General features: G+C 45.7%; 1 long non-coding RNA gene and 1 other non-coding gene across 3 annotated transcripts; one reads left to right on the top strand and one right to left on the bottom strand.

Annotated features, from left to right (window-relative positions):
• The first annotated feature begins 527 nt into the window (after nucleotides 1-527).
• Nucleotides 528-16,992, top strand: LOC126525052 (uncharacterized). 2 transcript variants are annotated; one of them, XR_008611080.2, is made up of 5 exons: nucleotides 528-950; nucleotides 1,988-2,123; nucleotides 3,088-3,275; nucleotides 7,841-8,160; nucleotides 16,789-16,992. It is a non-coding gene; the product is annotated as an uncharacterized lncRNA (long non-coding RNA). The 2 variants fall into 2 exon arrangements; XR_007598105.3 differs by lacking the exon at nucleotides 528-950 and adding an exon at nucleotides 996-1,653.
• A 1,554-nt stretch (nucleotides 16,993-18,546) lies between these two features.
• TRNAS-GGA (transfer RNA serine (anticodon GGA)) lies at nucleotides 18,547-18,621 on the bottom strand. Its single transcript has one exon. It is a non-coding gene; the product is annotated as a tRNA-Ser (tRNA).

The following is an 18,621-nucleotide window of genomic DNA, read 5'->3' as shown; positions in this document are numbered from 1 at the left end:
TGCGAGCGTTGTTTCGCTCAGAATGTGTCTTCTGGCAAATCATTTGCAAAGGATGGCGCCGTTCGTTGACAGCTGTTGTTGGAGCGATGTCTCACGACTCCCATGGATCGTGCATCATGAGGTGGTGCAACATTTCGAAGGTATTAGTAAAAATACCTATAGCACGGTTATTCTACTAATGCACATCTCGTTTTTTTAAAAGCCAAATAACTAGACTCTATAGCAAAGGTTATAGAGTAACCTGTATTATGAAGTCTAATTATTTGGCTTTCATGAAAATGATATATGCATTAGTAAAATAGCCGTTTAGTAAATTTACGCATGGTCTTTTCCTTTACTTAACAGGGGAACAGGGCCTCTCCAGGCAGTGTTTGAAGATTGGGATGATTGACGAATGCAGATGATGAAGAAAGGAAATATATTTACATAAATGTACAAAGGCAAACTGAGTTACAGAAGCAGAGTCACACAGACGGCCGAACTAACTGTAACTAAAAAAATGGTAATTCTCACACAGAGAACACACACTAAGAGACCTTACTTATCGACCCACGTGTTAAAGCCTAGGTACTTGCAGAATTACAAGCCACTGCACGGAGCCTCTAGCTAAACTAGACAATACTGACTTGTGACTTCTAATGCATTTGCTAGCGTTTTTGTAAGTTTTACAAACGAAGTTAGGGCGGCCGTATTTCGAGGCCCGTCCTAAGCTTCGATAACCAATGAAGGTAGCCACAGCCCCTGAAGTTTGCCACAACCTCGAGCCCAAGGGTTGGCGGTAGCATGCGGCAGGAAAAGAAAGAAAAAAAGTGATGGTCCCTGCGCCGCACTTGGGGAGAGAGGGAGTGGAAAGAAAAGAACCACGGCTCACTCGTTCTTTAAAGGAGTGGCTGAAAAGGCCCGGCTCGCTCCTGAGCGACGCAATCACCGTTACAGATTTAAGTGAGCCGGTGAGCCGTTCTGAGCCGCTCACTGAAGTGAGCCGTTTTGCCCATCTCTAGACGGGCTGTCGACTGTGGCTGCTAGTTGCAGAGACAGGTCACTCCGCTAGTTGCGTGGCAAATAAAGTCAGAGCTATAATACCTCTCATGCAGTAATACGCGATATATCGCGACATATAAGTATGAGCCTTAATTTACATTTATTGACAGGGCACGTATTTATATTCTTCTTTCATACGTGACGCACTATTTATTGGTCGCGGAAGCGAACGGTGAGAGAAGTTCTAGCGTTGGCGTTGATGTCCCTGTGTTGACGCGGTCGCTCAACACCACCTTCAAGACCATCACTGACGCGAGAACGATGCCTTATGCCCTGGTTTGTGATGTTGTCGGTTGCCCGAACGGGCCAGGTAGTACTCTGCCTAAAACCGAGAGCGAAGCTGGTGCCTGGCCCGCCTGCTTTTACCATTACGTGCCAATCGGAGAACCACGACGTTCGCTGTGGATGACCGCAGTGCCATTTCGAAGGCTGGAAGGAAGAAAACAGAAAGTGTGCTCGTTGCATTTTCGCCGAGAGGATTACGCCGTCGACCCTGTCTTATCCCTAGAGTTTGGTGTCTATAAGAGACCTTTGCTTAATGCGGACGCTGTTCCTTCGTTGCTCTTGGGATATGAACGGCAAGCATCGCTACAAAAAGCCGAGATTGGCGAAGTGAGTGCACAAATGATTTCTCACGTGAGCTCGTGATGCGCTGCCGTTCTCAGCGCAAGGTTTAAAATCTTTCTTAAAACATCCTTGTGAAGAATCTTTGCGGATTGCTCGATGGCGCGGCGATATCCGCTCTGTCGTACTTGTGTGCTCTTTGTTGTTGTTTTATTCATTTGTCTCGCATAGTGCACCTGTAGGTTACGCAGAATTATATCTTCTTCCCGTAGTCTTCGGAACGTTGTTCACTAATGTTGAAGTTTGACCGATATCTTCGCTTGTTCACGCCCGCAGTTCGCAACGCCCAACTTGCCGCTTATGCGCATTACAACGTTTTCAGGTTCCCTGTGCTGACAGTCGTCCCTCGCAGACAGGTGCCGACATTCCAAGGAGTCAGCACACGTGTTCAAAGTGTTCATCGCACACTCGCGATATGGCAACTCAGGTTTCCTTTCACGCGTACACGAGGAATAGAGGTGAGTGCGTACCTGCAGTGGTGGCGTGAGGATTCGTTCATTAGGGGGTGCAGAGTGCCCATCGCTTAGTACTCCATAGTGCTTAGAGGGGGGAACAGGTCAGGCATTTGGAGACGCCCCTGTGCGTAAGGCAGTATCCACGGCAGAGATCCTCTTCGTCCGTCTTCCTTAACGACTCTCCAAGCATTCTACCGAGTCGAAGTTTCATACCATTCGCAATATCACGATTTGATATCCCCCGACCAGAGTGAATTTTGCTAGAACTGAAGTTTCTGTTCCATGAAAAGTCCATATGAGTAATGGTTAATTTACTCTAGAATCATCAAATGTACAGGTATGAAATCAGTATGTGTTGTACCTCGTTGACACATACACTTTAACTGCCATTAAGCTGATGACAGTGTTTGAACGTTCTTTTTTTTTTTTTTTTAATCCCAGTTACGTGATAGCCGTGGCTGAGCGCCGATGACCTTGGTCACCATGTAAATTAAATCTCGCTTATGTATGGGGTGACATCAACACCTGCCTGCACTTTAGGAAGTGCGGGTGGGATGACAAGACTACCAAAAAAAACTAAATGACAACTCTGCATGCAAAAGTCGCAGGTTGTCATAAAGGTTTCTGCCATGAAACCGAAAGCAAAGCTTGCATTACTTGTTTTCCGCATTGGTTCGAAAATTTTTGTTGGCCACACCTGATTGTTTGTAGTCATTTCTTTTAGCAGATAGAGAACAGTAACCATAATTTAACATTCGGCTGTTGCGAAATATTTGGTTAGTTTCGAATGTTTTACAGTACTAACTAATAGTTTTTTTAGTTCATTTCAGTTTGAATAATAGTTTTAATAGTTCAATTTGTATTCAGGACTTCAAATATTTGCCCACCCCTCTTATATTGCATTCCTTTGTTACTTCTTTTACAGTGCACTTATGCTGTTCCCTTTTCTTTTTTCGGTTTGTTCTAGGGGTCCAAGGATCCCCACTGGTAAAGCAAACCACTAATCGAGGTGTGCAGACTGGTGTGCCGCTCAGCATCACGCTTGTCTGTCACTGCAAAAGGAGTAGCAGGGGAGCTTGGTGCGGTGGCTCAACCCGGTGACACATCACTGTGTGGCAGCAAAAGTTACAGCTCTGGCATCACTTCCTGTGCCAGGTAAATTGTTCGTAACACCCACATATGGATGATCATTGGATTTACCGACAAGCATATGGTCAGACTGGAACAGTTAATTGTGAAGATATCCCAGTCAAAAATATATGGGATGCTGTCTTGATTGCGTTTATCAGAAACAGGGGAGCAGGGGCATTTCATGCTGTAGCCGAAACCTGAAATCACTTATAATCGGTTTCACACATTGCAGTTAACGCTACAAAGGCTAGAGAGACTTCTTTCTCTGTTTGCATTCGTGACCAAAATATAGTGCGTCACATATGAAAGAAAAACAGGTGTACATTATGTAATTTGATGTTTCAAACTGTGATGTTATTACATGGAAGGGGTCGCAGATCTGAACCTATTTACCATTGGACAAGTGGAGTGACACACTTCTGCAGCCAGCATAGCCACAGAAGATTGCTTATGCGCTCGATCAGAACATTGTGCTTCACAAACGGGAAGAACAAAGGCACACAAGAAATATGCGATCTGACATAACGACGTCCACAAGTTGCAGTTGTATACAATGTAGCTATGCCATAGAAAGAATTGCCAGACCATAAAAAAACTTTACTGTGAAATGCATATATTGAGAATTCTGACCGCACTTCTTGCTTAGCTTTTGCAGCATTGCCTGCTAAGTATGAAATGGAGTATGGGGCAGCACTTAAGGTAGGGCACAGCGCACCTCATCACCTCTCACCCCACTTCACCAACATGTTTCACCAATGAGCGACAGACACCGTAGGATGCAAATTTAATTCCATTTTGCGTTTTTAAAGCAAAGCTTTCTTTGCCTCTTACTTCGACTTTTCCACTGCTGCTGCTGCTGTCTGGCATGCCGCGCTGGGGCGAGGGCTGAGAACATGTACATGGCTGAGGCTTGGGAGAGGGGTCTATGAGACCTGTCCAGCGAGAGCTCCCTCGGCATTGCCACAATGCCCTTAGGAGCTCCCTGGCCGTTGCCACAATTTCCTCTGTAACTCCCTGGACATTGACACAGTTCCCTCCAGACAGCTGCAATTATGCTTGAGCCCCCCCCCCCCCCCCCTCTCTGCAAAAACATTGCAGAAGCTTCAGCACTTACCTTTGTAATCACATGCAACAGTGCAGAGAAAAGATAAATATAATGGTAGAAAGGAAATAAAGACAGGAGACACAGGATGGGTAAAGACAATGCTGTCATAAAAAGGGGGTGAATAAGAATGTTGCCACTTTTTGCTCATGGCACCTTGAATGCATGGGAGGATAGCAAGAGAGGGTGAAGGTGCCGTCAGAAAGCGTTGCTCATTTGGGGTCACATAGTAAAGGAAAGGCTGCTAATAGATGTGACTGAAGCTACAGACAAACTGGAAAATTCTAAATTTAAGGTGCGGTACAGCACGTTTCTGATATTTCTGAAAAATAAACATGGTGCAAGTTTCTCCATGCAGACAACTGACACGGGCAATGCGGAGGCAAAGCTGCATTCAAGCACCGCAGCCGAAGGCAAGGATACACAGGCAAACGAACACTTTAGCCACAATGTGATGTGCCATGTGAGGCAATGACTTTGCTAACCTTCTCGATGCTACCAACAATGACACAACAGCAACGCCTTGAGCAAGCACGTCTCGCTGTGTGTTCTGTGCACTGCGCTGACAAATGCAAGTGGTGTATCCAGGTTAACATTTAACATCCCCCTCACGACTGCCATATGCTGTGAACATCACTGTCAAGTATTGTCAATCACTGCAAACGGCACAGAAAGCGTTGTTTAACTCGATAACCACAGTCTGTGGGATCTGCGTAACTTTATTCACTCACTTTCTATGGCTGACTGTTCACATAACAATAGACTAATAACTGGAAACCAAATATTAATGCCTCAGAAACTGACGTCAAAAATGTTCAATTTGGTGCCATAGTGGAGAAGAGCACAACAATTTGACTTTGCAGGGCACGGTGAAATACCTTGAGAAACACAGCTTCAGTGAAGTCCCTGGCTTCGTGTACTGTCTGTGCATTCTAATTTCCCAGTGTCGTAACTTGCCAGTATGCACAGTGATCACATGATGAGGTTATACTGCCATACAAGTCCACGGCATAGTTGGAGTGCTGGGTCATTGCTCTGTAAGCTTAAGGTCACTGATTCACAGCGTAATTGCACTGTACACTCAAAAACTTTTTCTAAAATGCTAGCAATTTGGGGTAAATTTTCTCCTGTGCAGTTAAATCAGCTATAACAATGAGAAAGATGCGGCATTGAACAAGGCCAATTTTTCAGCAAAAATATGTAAACTGATATATAAACAGATGCACAAGTGCAAGCACACTTAGAAGAACTGAACATCATAGTGGGAGTGTTGAGGGTGGTGCATGGGCAATGTTGCAAGTGTGTGGGTTAGTTAGGTGCATTGTGGGAAACTGTCAATTTCAGTGATTGCTTGCCCGGGCGCTGTTTGACGGTGTAAAGAGGTACTGACTACTGGGTGTGTCGGATAGCAACCTTGCACGATTAGAGGAGTGTGTATCCTCGGGAACATTCTGGTGAAATTTGAAAGCCTTAGACTGAGCAAATTATGGAGCCTTGAGATGATGTAAAAAAATTGTACCAATTGCAGTGCATCTCGCTGCTCACCAGCCTCTGGTTACTGGCCAGTATCAGTGGTTTACAGGAAAGATAAAACTGTCTTTTCTACGTGGTTGGCAAGGCTGTAGCAATCTGAATGCAAAGTGACAACGTTCACAGCGCTACCATTTCACAGCTTTACTTTGTCTACGTACAACACTACTCCCAATGTTAAACATGTTGGAGAGCTGCAGAAAAAGCTGAAATAGGTGAAAATTGCTGTAGATCACCAAGTGTCCTAAGCATTCTGGGGAAGTAAAGGTGAAGTTCACAGAGGCGGACTAGTCAACCTAACAACTTCACTATACTCGCAGAGGACTTTCTGAGGCAGTGAAGGGAAAGTTACAGGGGTGAAGCTCCTACACGCATGTTACTGCTCCAAGTAGTCCGGCAGAGCTTTCGAGAGCACTCTCAGTTTCGTTTTCTTGGTGCACATGCTTAATCAGTATAGGTTCCTCATTGTCACAGCTTCACATTTGCCAAAACGTGGAAGAGCAGTGCAAGAAAATTAATTCAAATATAACACTGAGTGGTGCATTTTGTGTCATATTTTAACAGAAGTGTTATATTAAATAATACGCTTATGTTTTTTATTCCCTGACTTGAGGCTGTGCGACTATTCAGGAGCACTGTTAGGCGTGCACTTTGCCTCCATAGCTTTCCCTTCATTGTCGGAGAATGCTGTTGGCAGTCACAGATGTAGGATTCATACAAATCTGTAGAGTTCTTTGTCAATCCACACAGTTCGCTGCGATTCATGTATCTTGCAGCCATTGTTGACTTGGCATGTGCAAGAGAGGACGCAAATGCTCCAATAACATGATGCAGACATTGGTAGTAAAACAAGTTGTGGGGCTAGTTGGTGCATTGTTTTCAAAAGATGAAGCGCCAGCAGTGACAGCACACTGAGAAGGAACAAAGAAAGGACAAGGCACACCTGTCTTTGTTCCTTCTTAGCGCCGTGTCCTGTCTTTGCTCCTTCTTAGTGTGCTGTCACTGTGGGCACTTTATCTTTTTTTTTTTTAGACTTTGGTGATTACCATATTTAGCACCTGATGCCCAATATGCATGGTGGAATGGTGAGTGCCTGGCTGTTAAAATGTGCTTATAGCACGCAAAGCGATGTGAGTTAGTGCTGCCTCTGGTCGTGGTCAGCACAGTACACAAGGTTTTTCTCATTTTAGTCTCAGCTTTCTACAAAGTCTAGTGGCACAGATGATACCAATGTTCCAGGCTGAACTAACCAGGCACTAAGCAAATTGAATGAATTTGTGATCTTCAATGGAGAGCTTGTTGCCAAGCTAGCTGGTACTGGCAGGGACAAAATGTTGCAGGATTTGTGAGCGCATTCTTGCACCCTTTGAACAAGCAAATGTGTGGTGTTGAGACATGGCATTGCGCATACTTTTGTTCTTCTGCTTCTGGGGCACTAGAACGCAGTTTGGCATGTGCTTGCAGATGCTGCAATATTCTGTCCCTGTCTCTACATGGTATATAGAAGGAAAACAGCACAGGCTTATGAAGCAAGAAAGAGTGATTGTCTCTTTCTTTTTTTGGTCTCGTTAGGTTGTGCGTTTTTCAGCCTAATAAAAATTTGTGATCACAGAATTGCAGACAATCACATACTGCCATTATGTACTGCAACCACATACTGTAAGTGCGAAAAGCGCAGCTTTTGCAGCACCGAAATAGCGGGAGTCTCTGGTGAAATGCTGGACCTCGCACACTGCAGCTAGCATACCATGGACCACCTGTATTGTGTTTAGAGGAAAGGGGCCGTCTGACACCTTGGTAGTTTTGTAAATAGGCATTTGGCCATGAGGCTGATTGTGAGGACTGTGTGTATGATGTCCCTGTTTAAAAGCACCGGGCATCTGACCGATGAGCTTTTGAATAAGGCTCCCACCGGTGATGCATCAGAATACCTTGTCATTCGTATTCTGTTTTGCAGGGATACCCTGCACAGCACATCTCATGTCAGAGGAAGCCACCTCATTGCATTGACAGCCAGAATCTGCGCGGCGTGTGTTTGCAGTTGTGCAACGTGAAGCTGTTCTCGGTGTGATTGTGAATTAGAAGACTCACTAGCTTTGGTTGACAAACGGACACATACGCCATTCCGGCAGGCCACAGATTGGGTGGAGCCACCTGAAAGGCAACTTGGATTTCGTCACCATGTCATTCTCTTCAATGTCAACACCAAGTATCCTACTCGAAGCAACGCAAGTAATGAAGGGTCCTCATCATTAGGCCCTGTTACTGCTGTATACGGTAAGTGTTAGTCGTCTGTCCAGTTTTTTATGTGTCATACGTACCCAATTCTAATGCACCAACTGTGCGCCTTTTTTCCACGTAAGTGGGTGCGAAAATGAAGTGGACATTGAAACTGGATAAGAACCCAAAACGGCATTCGTGGCTTTAGTAACAGCCTACCATAACATCCAGCAAAACTTCCAGCAATTAATCTAATTGAAGAGAACGGGTCAAAGTGGGCCTATATAGGTGGCGTGGTGAGAATGGTGGTGAGGTGGGCAAAAGCAGCAGCTTGAGCGGGACTCCGCATAAATGGCACATCCTTCTTCAGAAGAGCAGAGAATCCATCACATGTTCAGACGTTGCTGAGGCATTGCACAGACCGAATGGCATGACTTTGAATTGATGTAGACAGTCAGGGGTGACAAAAGCAGTCTTCTCCTGGTATTTTTCATCCACAGAAATCTGCCAATAACCAGACTGAAAGTCTATTGATGAAAAGTAATTGGCACTGTGGAGCAATCGAGGGCATCGTCAATGCGAGGCCAGGGGTAGACATCCTTCGTGGTAATTCGGTTGAGATGATAATAAAGTATGTAAAAATGCCACGTGCTGTCTTTCTTTTTAACACGCACAACGGGCAACGTCCAAGGGCTCGACAAGGGTTCATCAATGTCTTTGATAAGCATCTTGTGCACTTCATCTTAAATAACCTTACGTTCTGATGCAGAAACTCAATATAGCCGGTGATGAATGGGACTAGCATCACCAGTATTTATGTGATGCTTAAGAAGTAAAATCTGACCTGATCGTCGATTTTTGAGGTCAAAGATGTCACGGTAGGAAACCAAAAGGCTGCATAGAGCTGTTCCTTGTTCAGGCAGTAGCAATCATGGGTCTAAATGTGGCATCAAGGCAAATTGCATCCTGTGGACAGTGGACATGCTGAAGAATTGGAGCAGACATCTAGTCATGACATCTACTATAGTGCACAATGTGGCAACCGATATGCCTTGGGCAGAACTTGCTTTGTCGGGCCAAAATTGATGATCGGGAGGCATGTACAGTTATTGGCAACGGTTACGATGGAGTGGGGCACAGTGATATTGCACATCAAAAGCTCATCAGGAACAGGTGTTACCATGTAATCACCATTAGGCACAGGGAAAGATCATCACAAATTGACGAAAGTAAAGGCTTTAGGCGGCAGGCGGACAAAGCTGGTCGCACTAAAGTTGTTCGGGAGTTGGGCACGAACATGCAGGAGAAGAGAGAGCTCGAGGCAAAGGGCACCAGCAGGACAGTCAATCAGAGCATGAGAAAGTGCAGTCTGAGAATAAGGTCATGAAGGCAGTTGGTCAGCTCTGTAAAAAGAACTGGAACGTGGCGAGTGGCGATGTTTATAAGGGCAGTACACATTCCACTGACGGCAACAGTGCTGCCGTTGGCAATGTGTACGGCTCGTGTAGCAGCAGGCATCAGAATCTTCAGTCCATGACGGAGGTTAGCACTCATTATAGGCACCTGGGCTTCAAAGGAACACCGTCGACTGTGACAAGCATGTGACGCCCCCTTGGGCATAATCTTCGTTGGCCCACCAGGCTCGGTGGGCAACATTGGCCATAGCACCAAATAAACACCGACGAACACAGCTCCTCACAGTCAGTCATCATTCACCACCTCCCTTTGGCAGGAACCCTTCTTGTCAGGCATAGTGGTGAAGCATAGGACTTAAGAACGACTACAGAATAAGTGAAACAAGAAAAATAATAATGCAGCAACATTAAAAAAAGAATGCCATGACATGATTCGAACTCGAGTCCCCGTAATCGGGAGCCCAACGCGTTTCCACGGCGCCATGAAACTAGACGGAAAGCTCCACTATTACACAGGTTCTGGATAGGCTGCTGTTACCTCATCACTATATGGCTATAGTGAAGAACCCCTTCACTACATAGTCAGTTGCTATGTGATATAGCAGGGGCGCACCATCAACGATAACAGTAAAACTAGAAAAAAGGCTGCTTTTACAGCAGCACCTAAAAGCTTAAAAGTTGGTTTGCTGTGTTTGTCTTTTTCGTTATACCGCTGACAGTGGCTATCATCATCAGGCGAGCCTGTCATCCTCAGCTTCGCCCTTGCCATAGAATGAAAACCAGAACTTTGCCTAGTGCCGTCACTGGGATTTGAACTAGTGTTCCTGCAGCATTCTTAGCTTACTACATATCTGTATACCTATCTGGCCTGTTTATGCTGCTCTTCAATAAAAAAAAGAAAATTGCAGATCCAATCCACATATTGGAATCTATGTGAATCGGTTTATGAAATACTATAAGTTTGCCCATTTCATTCCTGTGTCATTGGCATGAAGGAAACTGACATGTGTGCATGTGCTCTAAAACACCTGTGCTAAGTAATGTGGCAAACTCTTACATTTGCTTGTATTTCTTTGTTTCTTTTTATTTATTCTAAATGTACTAGCTGCTTCTTGGCTGATCCCTCATTATGGGCATGTGCCACAGTATGGAAATCATAATCATTATCAACATGCAGTGCCCACTATAAAGATGAGCTAGTTGGCGTTGGCACGATAGAAGCCTATGTAGGTAGGCAGAGGTGCACCGGGTTGACCTGCTCTGGCAGTTGCTATAGGTATTTTTTGTGATACAGAAGTACTGGGATAATATTGTCCTTGTATGCCGTACATTGTGTGTGCGAGGGAAAGCATGCGACGGTGAGCCGACATCGGCGAGCGGCGTCATAGCAAAGCGGGCCAACCTCGGAGACATGTAGTATGTTGCATGTAGCCTAAGCAATGGAAATCTCACAATGAGCACTGCATACTGTAAGTAAAGGTTCCTTCAGCATGGTGTGTCGCTACGTTGCTTGAATGCTAATCACATTAACATTGACAGTCATCGTAAGATGGGTTCTGCTGGAATGTTCTTCCCCCTTTTTCAACCTACACAACGCCCAAACATTTGCTGTATCTCATTCTCGGAACAGAATAGCCAGCAGAATGTACACTACATAAATCTGTTTACAGAAACAAAGAGCATGGCAAACAGTACAGTCCGCACTCTCTCTTGATAACAACAGGTCCTATCAATGAAGGTAGGAGTGAGTGCTCCAAAAATGCAGTTGCTGACGGACAATTTGAACTTGACAGGGAACGCCAAGAAATCTGAATGAGCAGTAGCCCGAAATACTGGATTTGCCCAAAAATAAGTGACTTTATTCCACAATCGGCCAAGCAAGGTGTGCCGGAATTCTTGGATGATCACTTTCAAGGATACCTTCAATTTCAAATGACTAGCGCAGGACACGTCTGCATCTACGTGCGACTGTATCCTTGGAACACAGAGCCTTTACAGTAATCTTATTGAAACAGCGCCAACCACACCATCTTTCGCATGACAAGCGCAAGACACAGGTGTGTCTACGAGCGGAGTCACTCTTGGCAAAATGCCAAGCACGTTATCTTATCATAGTGTGGAAACGTCGCCGCCCATCCATGCATCTGGTGCTATACTCTGGCAACGTTCTGTGGCAATGAAGGGAAATCTGTAGGGACAAAGCATCTGCACATGTGTTATCGTGCCAAGTGGACTGGCAGTGTTCAGCAGCACTTTTGGGCTCCCGGAGCAGGCACTGTATCGACACAGCATCCGTGTGTGGCAGTTTCACAATTGTTCGGACGTGAAAGCTACAAATTAAGTTAACTTCAACACTCAGTGGTGTGTTTTGCCTTATTTAGCTGTTGTAAATGAGGTTTTTATGTTTCTTCTTCCCCAGCTTAGCCTAATGCAGATGAAATTGTGAGACTTTTTCCAGAAACGCACTCGCCTGTGCACGCTTTGCCTCCGTAGGTTCCCTTCATTTCCACGGAAAGTTGTCCGCGAGTATAGTCACAAGAAATGATTGTCCAAGAATACGCCCCAAGTTGTGAACGCATTGCTGCACACACATGCGCTTGCATTTGGCCTAGACAAACCATGGCTGCGATTTTCTTGCAGTGCCTTTTATGGTATTTCTCCTTGCACTTTTCGTGCTTCATCAGTTATGAAAGCGATGCTCCGCACGCATTATCATTATCACGCATCATCATTATCGGGCAACCATGAATGATGGATGATGAGAGTGGCATAGGATCGAGCGGTAGTCATGACTACAAAATTGCGGCCTGTATCTCAACCATTGTCACGCTCTCGTAGTATATGCCCCTTTTGGCTCCTCAAGCTCTTTCAACTAGTGCTTTACAGCAATTAAAGAACTTAAATTTACAGTATTAACATTAATGGTCAAATGACACTCAAAAAGCTGAGGTTTTGCATCTCCAATGAAAGCAAATGCAGTTCATTAGGAAAATGAAATATAAAACAACAGCAAGGCATGAAAGGATACAGCATTGCAATCCTTCTACTGGTTGCTCATCGGGTTAGCTGATACACCTTCATTTATGAATGGGCAAATGCTTGGTCTGTCTCTATTGCTGACGCATTGATCGTGATGAAATTAAATCTTGTAGACTGCTCAGAGTTGATACAACCTGCCAGTACTCTGTTAGGTGCTACTGCAGCGTTTTCTATGGTGCCTATTTTGTCCTAGTGATAAGGTTTCCAGGAAATTTCATGTGGCGGTGCAATGTAATGAAAATGGTAACTAAGAGCAAGAACATCCAACTCAAGATTCAGGGATTTCAAGGATGCCAAAGGTCACAATTCGAAGAAGGCAAAACAAGCCTTATTGGTACATATACACTGAAAAGTAATGAAATCTTCTTAGCTGCAACTTCTTGCAGCTAAACAGCTGCTGAGTTGGTCACACACTTCAAGCTCTTCAGGTTGTTTTTCTAAGTTGACTTTCCCATTGTAATGTTAGTCGCATTTGGCATGATGTTCGGTAGTGTCCAACTACAGCCAAGGATACTCATCATGTTAATGCCAAATGGCTGAAACTTGCTTTCTGTCAAGCATTTCTAGAGCCTAGGGCTTGAAAATTGGTGCCATGATGATGGCTATAGTGTGGACCAATTAGCATCATAGCAATATGGTGACCTGCTGTGGTTACTTAGTGGCTATGGTGTTAGGCTGCTAAGCATGAGGTCGTGGGATTGAATCCCGGCCACGGCGGCCGCATTTCGATGGGGGCAAAATGCAAAAACGCCCTTGTATTTAGATTTAGGTACACGTTAAAGAACCCCAAGTGGTCCAAATTTCCGAAGTCCCCCACTACGGCGTGCCTCATAATCATATTTTGGTTTTGACACGTAAAACCCCATAATTTAATTTTTTAACAAAATGGTGGCATGGCTTGGTCACTTGATCTGGCTTTGTCTAGCTCCATGATGGCAATGGTAATTTGCCTGTCATTAATGGCTGTGGACACACCAGTGGCATAGCCAGAAAATTACTTGGGGGTGTTCCGCCAACAACTGCCACACCTTGGAGATGGAGGTTGTGCACCACGCAAAGGCAAACTCCTAGCACTCCCTGGACAAGAATGCTGTAATGAGGATGCATGTTTTGCAGTCACTTTGCATCAAATTGTGCTGTCATCCTTATGCGACTTTTAAAAATGATATTAAAAAGTACCCTAAAATTTCGTTTATGAATTAATGCATTTATATAATGTACGTCGATGACCTAGCTGGTACATGACTTGGAAAAACGAACACGGTTAAAATCAGGGCCATACAAAAACAAGACAGCACACTATTGTGTGTCTTCTCGTTTGCATGCCAGACTTGTTGCAGCCGACGTAACAGTGGAGATCACTGTTTTCTGGCCAGACCTTCTAGTGCGTGGCACGGCCACGGTGACGTAAGGGAGAGAGCAGGCATTTGCAAGTTTCCTATTACTCAATCGCACTTTCGGCATTGTGGGTATGCTGTGTATTCTAGATTTAAAAATAAAGGAACGAAGCTTTGTGCTAGAATTTCGATAGTATCGTATGATGCAAGATTTGCTCACTTTTGGTGACCTGCTGTCCGACTTGTTTAAAGAGATGTTTGGAAGTCATTTGCGATCATGGCATTGTAGTCGTCACACGACGCATATTGTTAATTGATCACACTCTGGAGCTGACAAGATAGACAGTCCAAAGCAGGGCTGCTTCCTGTTTAGAAGCCTTGGTGAAAATTACAGCATCCATAGTTCGCAGTAAAATAGGGCCAGTAGCTTTTGGAGATTTGAAAGTGTCCTATCTCCTGACACCAGATGGGATTTCCGCAGCAAGCAGCTTATGTTACGACGTGGTAGGTGAGCCTCAGCTAGGCGACTGGCCTCGGCAGTCTGGTGTTGTGCAATCGGGCAGTGACAAGACGCTCACCCTATGTCCACAAATATCTGCCAACTTCGTCCTTGGTGCCTTTTATGCGCGTCCCCCCCACCTCATTATCCATCACTCCACTCCCCTTCTTAACATTCTTTCCATTTAGTCACTTCAACGTTTTGTTGAACGGCGCAATGTCCACTAACATTCCTATATTTGTTTCTGCGTGGGCTTAGAGGCCATTGTCATACCTGCCCTCCCACCTGTTTGTTTTGGTGGTTTTTTAGCTTCCCTAGCCTAGCAATACCGTCCTTCATATACTTTGCCACGCACAAATCGGCGCTCTTTCTTTTTTTTTTTCGAAACTTTGCCCGCATCAGCAGTTGGTTCAGAGCATGTATATACATAGGAGCTTGACAGAGAGAAAAGACACGAGGAACTCGTGTGGATCTTTGCACTGTGTCGAAAGCCCACAATGCCTTTCGGAGCTCCCTGGGCATCAATTGCCAGGTTTAGCCTCTTGACAGCTGTAATTAACCGTGACCCCCCGTGAAACCACTGCAGAAATTGCAGCACTTGCCTTTCTACTATACCCAAGTCCAGAAGGAAGCTAGATAGAACGGTAGAGAGGAGGGGGGTGGTCGAGAGGAGGCAGAGAATGGCTAGAACCGACGGCGAAACAAGTGTCTCCTTGCCACTCTTCGTTTGCAGTTCCCATACAGGGTAGGGGGGATAGGTAAGAAAAAGGTGACGTGAGAAAGCAAGGAAACGCTACTACTACAGACATGACAGCGGTTGCGGGGAAACGGGATAAACTTAAGTTCTAGGTATGGTGACGTGACAACCCCTCCTCCCCCTTTCGATCGCTCCAAGCCCTGGCCTTGCTTTCGCATTCAAGCTTTCCCTTTCATCAATGTCGCTCTTTCAGAGCCCACCTCCTAAAACTTTGTTCCCTGGGAAATGGGGTGGGCTTTGTCAAAAAATTTCGGAGTGGGGGTTCGACCCCCCCCCCCCCTTCTACGCCAGTGGGACACATCACATTGGCACCATTTAGCGACACGGTGGCGGTTTCCCGATAGACAGTGTCCATGGTATAGCCTCTATACAGAGTTCGTTACTTTGAATGCCCAAAAGTAGTCCGCAGCCCCAGTTCTCAAGGAACTCGAAGGGCCCCTCACCAGGCCTGGCCATTTTGAGCTGACACGGGCAGAACATACAATGCGCGCTAACGATCGTGTCTGCAAAGTATTACATCGCTATGCACCGCAGAAAGGTAGGAAATTTCAATCCGAACGCCGATTTTCCTTACCTTCGCGGCGATCGCGCTACAATCCGGACAGTGACGTAGTCGTGTCCACAGTATGACGTCGCTCGTGGTGGCACGTGACTTCGGGAATTATTGAAGGCAACATCTGTTATTTGTGTGATCTGTTGCTTGAATTGACGAATTGTAGTTTAGAGAAATAATGAAACACACAAACGCAATGTCTGCGTGTTTTTTTTTGTTTTACTTCGCACCGAAGCAAGAGAGATCTACTTCCGCTTCGTCTGCCTGTTCCCACTGTCGTGTGGTCACGTGCGCAGGTACCGAAACAATGCAATTTTCTACCGTGTTCCAGCACGTGATCTTGCTCTGCGATCCGCTTGTTCTGCCTCAGTGTTCGTGTAGCACTGAATCATACCGCTAGTCATGTGTCCTTGCGCACCGCTCACAAAATCGTGTGCTGGGCGAAACAAGAAAATCACAAGAGGTTGTGCACAACATCATCAGCGGAAATGCGCAGCGCCGCAAAACTGAGGAGAAAAAAAATGAAGGCGAGGCCCGTGACCTATGAGTCATGCGATCCTAGAGGTCCGGTATGGGAGAACGCAGGGAAGGAATTTCGCTTGCGGAGGCTAGACGGGGCGAGTGGAGAGAGCATCTCGCTTAGCAGTGGAGCCCGCTTGCTGAAATCATGGGTTCGCGGCATTAAAATGTTTCTATCTCGACTATTAGTGAGCCGATCTGAAAAATTTTTGCAGATCGAGGACACGTAACAACTTCCAGTGTATAACCAAACTTTGCTATGGGGCCTGGTGAGGGGCCCTTTAACGAGCAGATTTATTTTCAATTATAATAGTTTTAAGAGCCCTTGAATTTATTTTATCTAAATTCAAAGGCTTTCAAGGATAGGTTATGAACCCCAAAGAAAGAACAAGTGACAAAACACCAAAGTGGCAAGTTTGCTGCATAGCACGTGTTAGCTTTGTTGCACATATAAGAAAAGAAAAAGTTGGATTAAGTGATTTGGTAATTTACTGTATGATTAAAGCTTGGCAGTATTCATTGCAAGCTACTGTGGCTATAGTGGTCTTTTCCTTTCATTTTCCCAGACTGCCTTCTGGACCTTTGGAGCAAGGTCGTGGTGTTGTGCTCAAAGGAGTTGTGACCAGTGCCAGCAGTCTTGCCTCGTGGAAGCAAGTCATTCCAAGAGGGGATGCTCGGCTTTTGGAGGATCCTACGGAAAGACGCAACGCGGCATTTGTATTGTTATAAAATGGCGCCAAAAGGCAGCGCCCTCTATGTTTTAAAAAGAAGTGACTGACCGGTTCTTGAGAATCCATAAAGTCATAGTTGTATAATTCACATGTACATTGAGCTTTTCGCTAGAAAGAGGCAAGTGCACTCTTTAACCACCTCTCACCAGGCTGCCTAGGAAATTTCAATTGCACACTGAAACTTGGAAAGCTCTATCCAAGGAACATTTTACCACAACAATTCGTAAAAACAGTTTTAAAGCGATAGCGTTAAGACCCCTGTGTCGCAGAAAATGTGTCCAGCGTCGACCGTCGTTTCGACAACAATCAGTCTGAACCACGCATACCCAACCACGCAGGCCCTGCATGTAGCGTAAGGAAGTTACTGAACTAATTGAATTTCTCGAAGTAAAATAGGGCCGAAAAATCGTAAGGTACGACTTGCACACAACCTACAGACATGATAGCGTCGGATTGTAATTTGAATATAGCAGAAAACATATTTATGTTACGCAGAAACTCAAACATAAACCAATTTTCCAGCATTTCTAAAATTCGTGGAGCGGTCATGGCCTCGGGCGAGATTTGCGCGCGCAAATCTCAAAGGCCATAAAGAGGCATGCCTGGTACCTTGCAACACCTCAAGATTGCGCTCGCCTCCGCTGCATCGCGGCCCACGCGAGAGGCTGCGTTTCTACCAGAAAGCTCGCCTTCGTGCATAGGGTTCGCCGCCAGCGTTTTCCGGTAAACATTACGGTTACATAAGCTGCAGTTGCCGAGAAGAGTGAGGAGCAGATCTAATGATATCGCGTTCCACTCTTAAAAGGGCCCTGAACTACCCCTCAGGCTTGGTGAAATAACATAGACCCCGGGTAGCATATGCTGCTGTGAATATCTCGGCAAAGTTTTGCTGTCGTACCTCCTGCGTGGAGCTCGCAAGCGGATCGCGAAGTCGCCTTTCTCCCAAACACTTTCTTTTCAGCAGAAGGCCCTGTCCTCACTCTCTTCTAGACGCTTTATTTCGTCATCGGACGTTTCATTTCGTCATTTCCTTAGACGGCTACTACTGACTGATAGCTGTCATCAAGCTGCGTTCGGCTACATGGCGTAGATACCGCGGCCGCCACGAGTACACTGGCCAGCACTGGCGGCAGAAAGGATGTTCCACATCTGCCGCGAAGGTTTGTGAGTGACGCAGTAGTTCTGCGGAAACCCGCAAGGTGGAGAGAAGTAATGAATAAAGGGAAAATCAGACATCCACGCGTTCGTAGCAATTGCTACAAAGGAAACCCATACGGGTTCCTCGAAAGAAAAGCCTCATAGTTGAGAAGAAAAATTCGTCCTGGTCTGGGACTCGAACCCGGGACCACCGCCTTTCCGGGGCAGCCGCTCTACCATCTGAGCTAACCAGGCGGCTAGCAGACGGCAGGGCGAAGTCGAATTCGTCGACAACACGAAGCAAAGTGATTGACGTAGTAGTTCTGCGGAAACCCGCAAGGTGGAGAGAAGTAATAAATAAAGGGAAAATCAGACATCCACGCGTTCGTAGCAATTGCTACAAAGGAAACACATTCGGGCTCCTCGAAAGAAAAGCCTCGGAGTTGAAGAAAAATTCGTCCTGGTCCGGGACTCGAACCCGGGACCACCGCCTTTCCGGGGCAGCCGCTCTACCATCTGAGCTAACCAGGC

The sequence above is a fragment of the Dermacentor andersoni genome, chromosome 3 (genome assembly GCF_023375885.2).
Source record: "Dermacentor andersoni chromosome 3, qqDerAnde1_hic_scaffold, whole genome shotgun sequence".
Taxonomy (NCBI): domain Eukaryota; kingdom Metazoa; phylum Arthropoda; class Arachnida; order Ixodida; family Ixodidae; genus Dermacentor; species Dermacentor andersoni.
The sequence above is the reverse complement of the archived record's forward strand: the minus strand, read 5'-3'. Positions and strand labels throughout refer to the sequence as shown.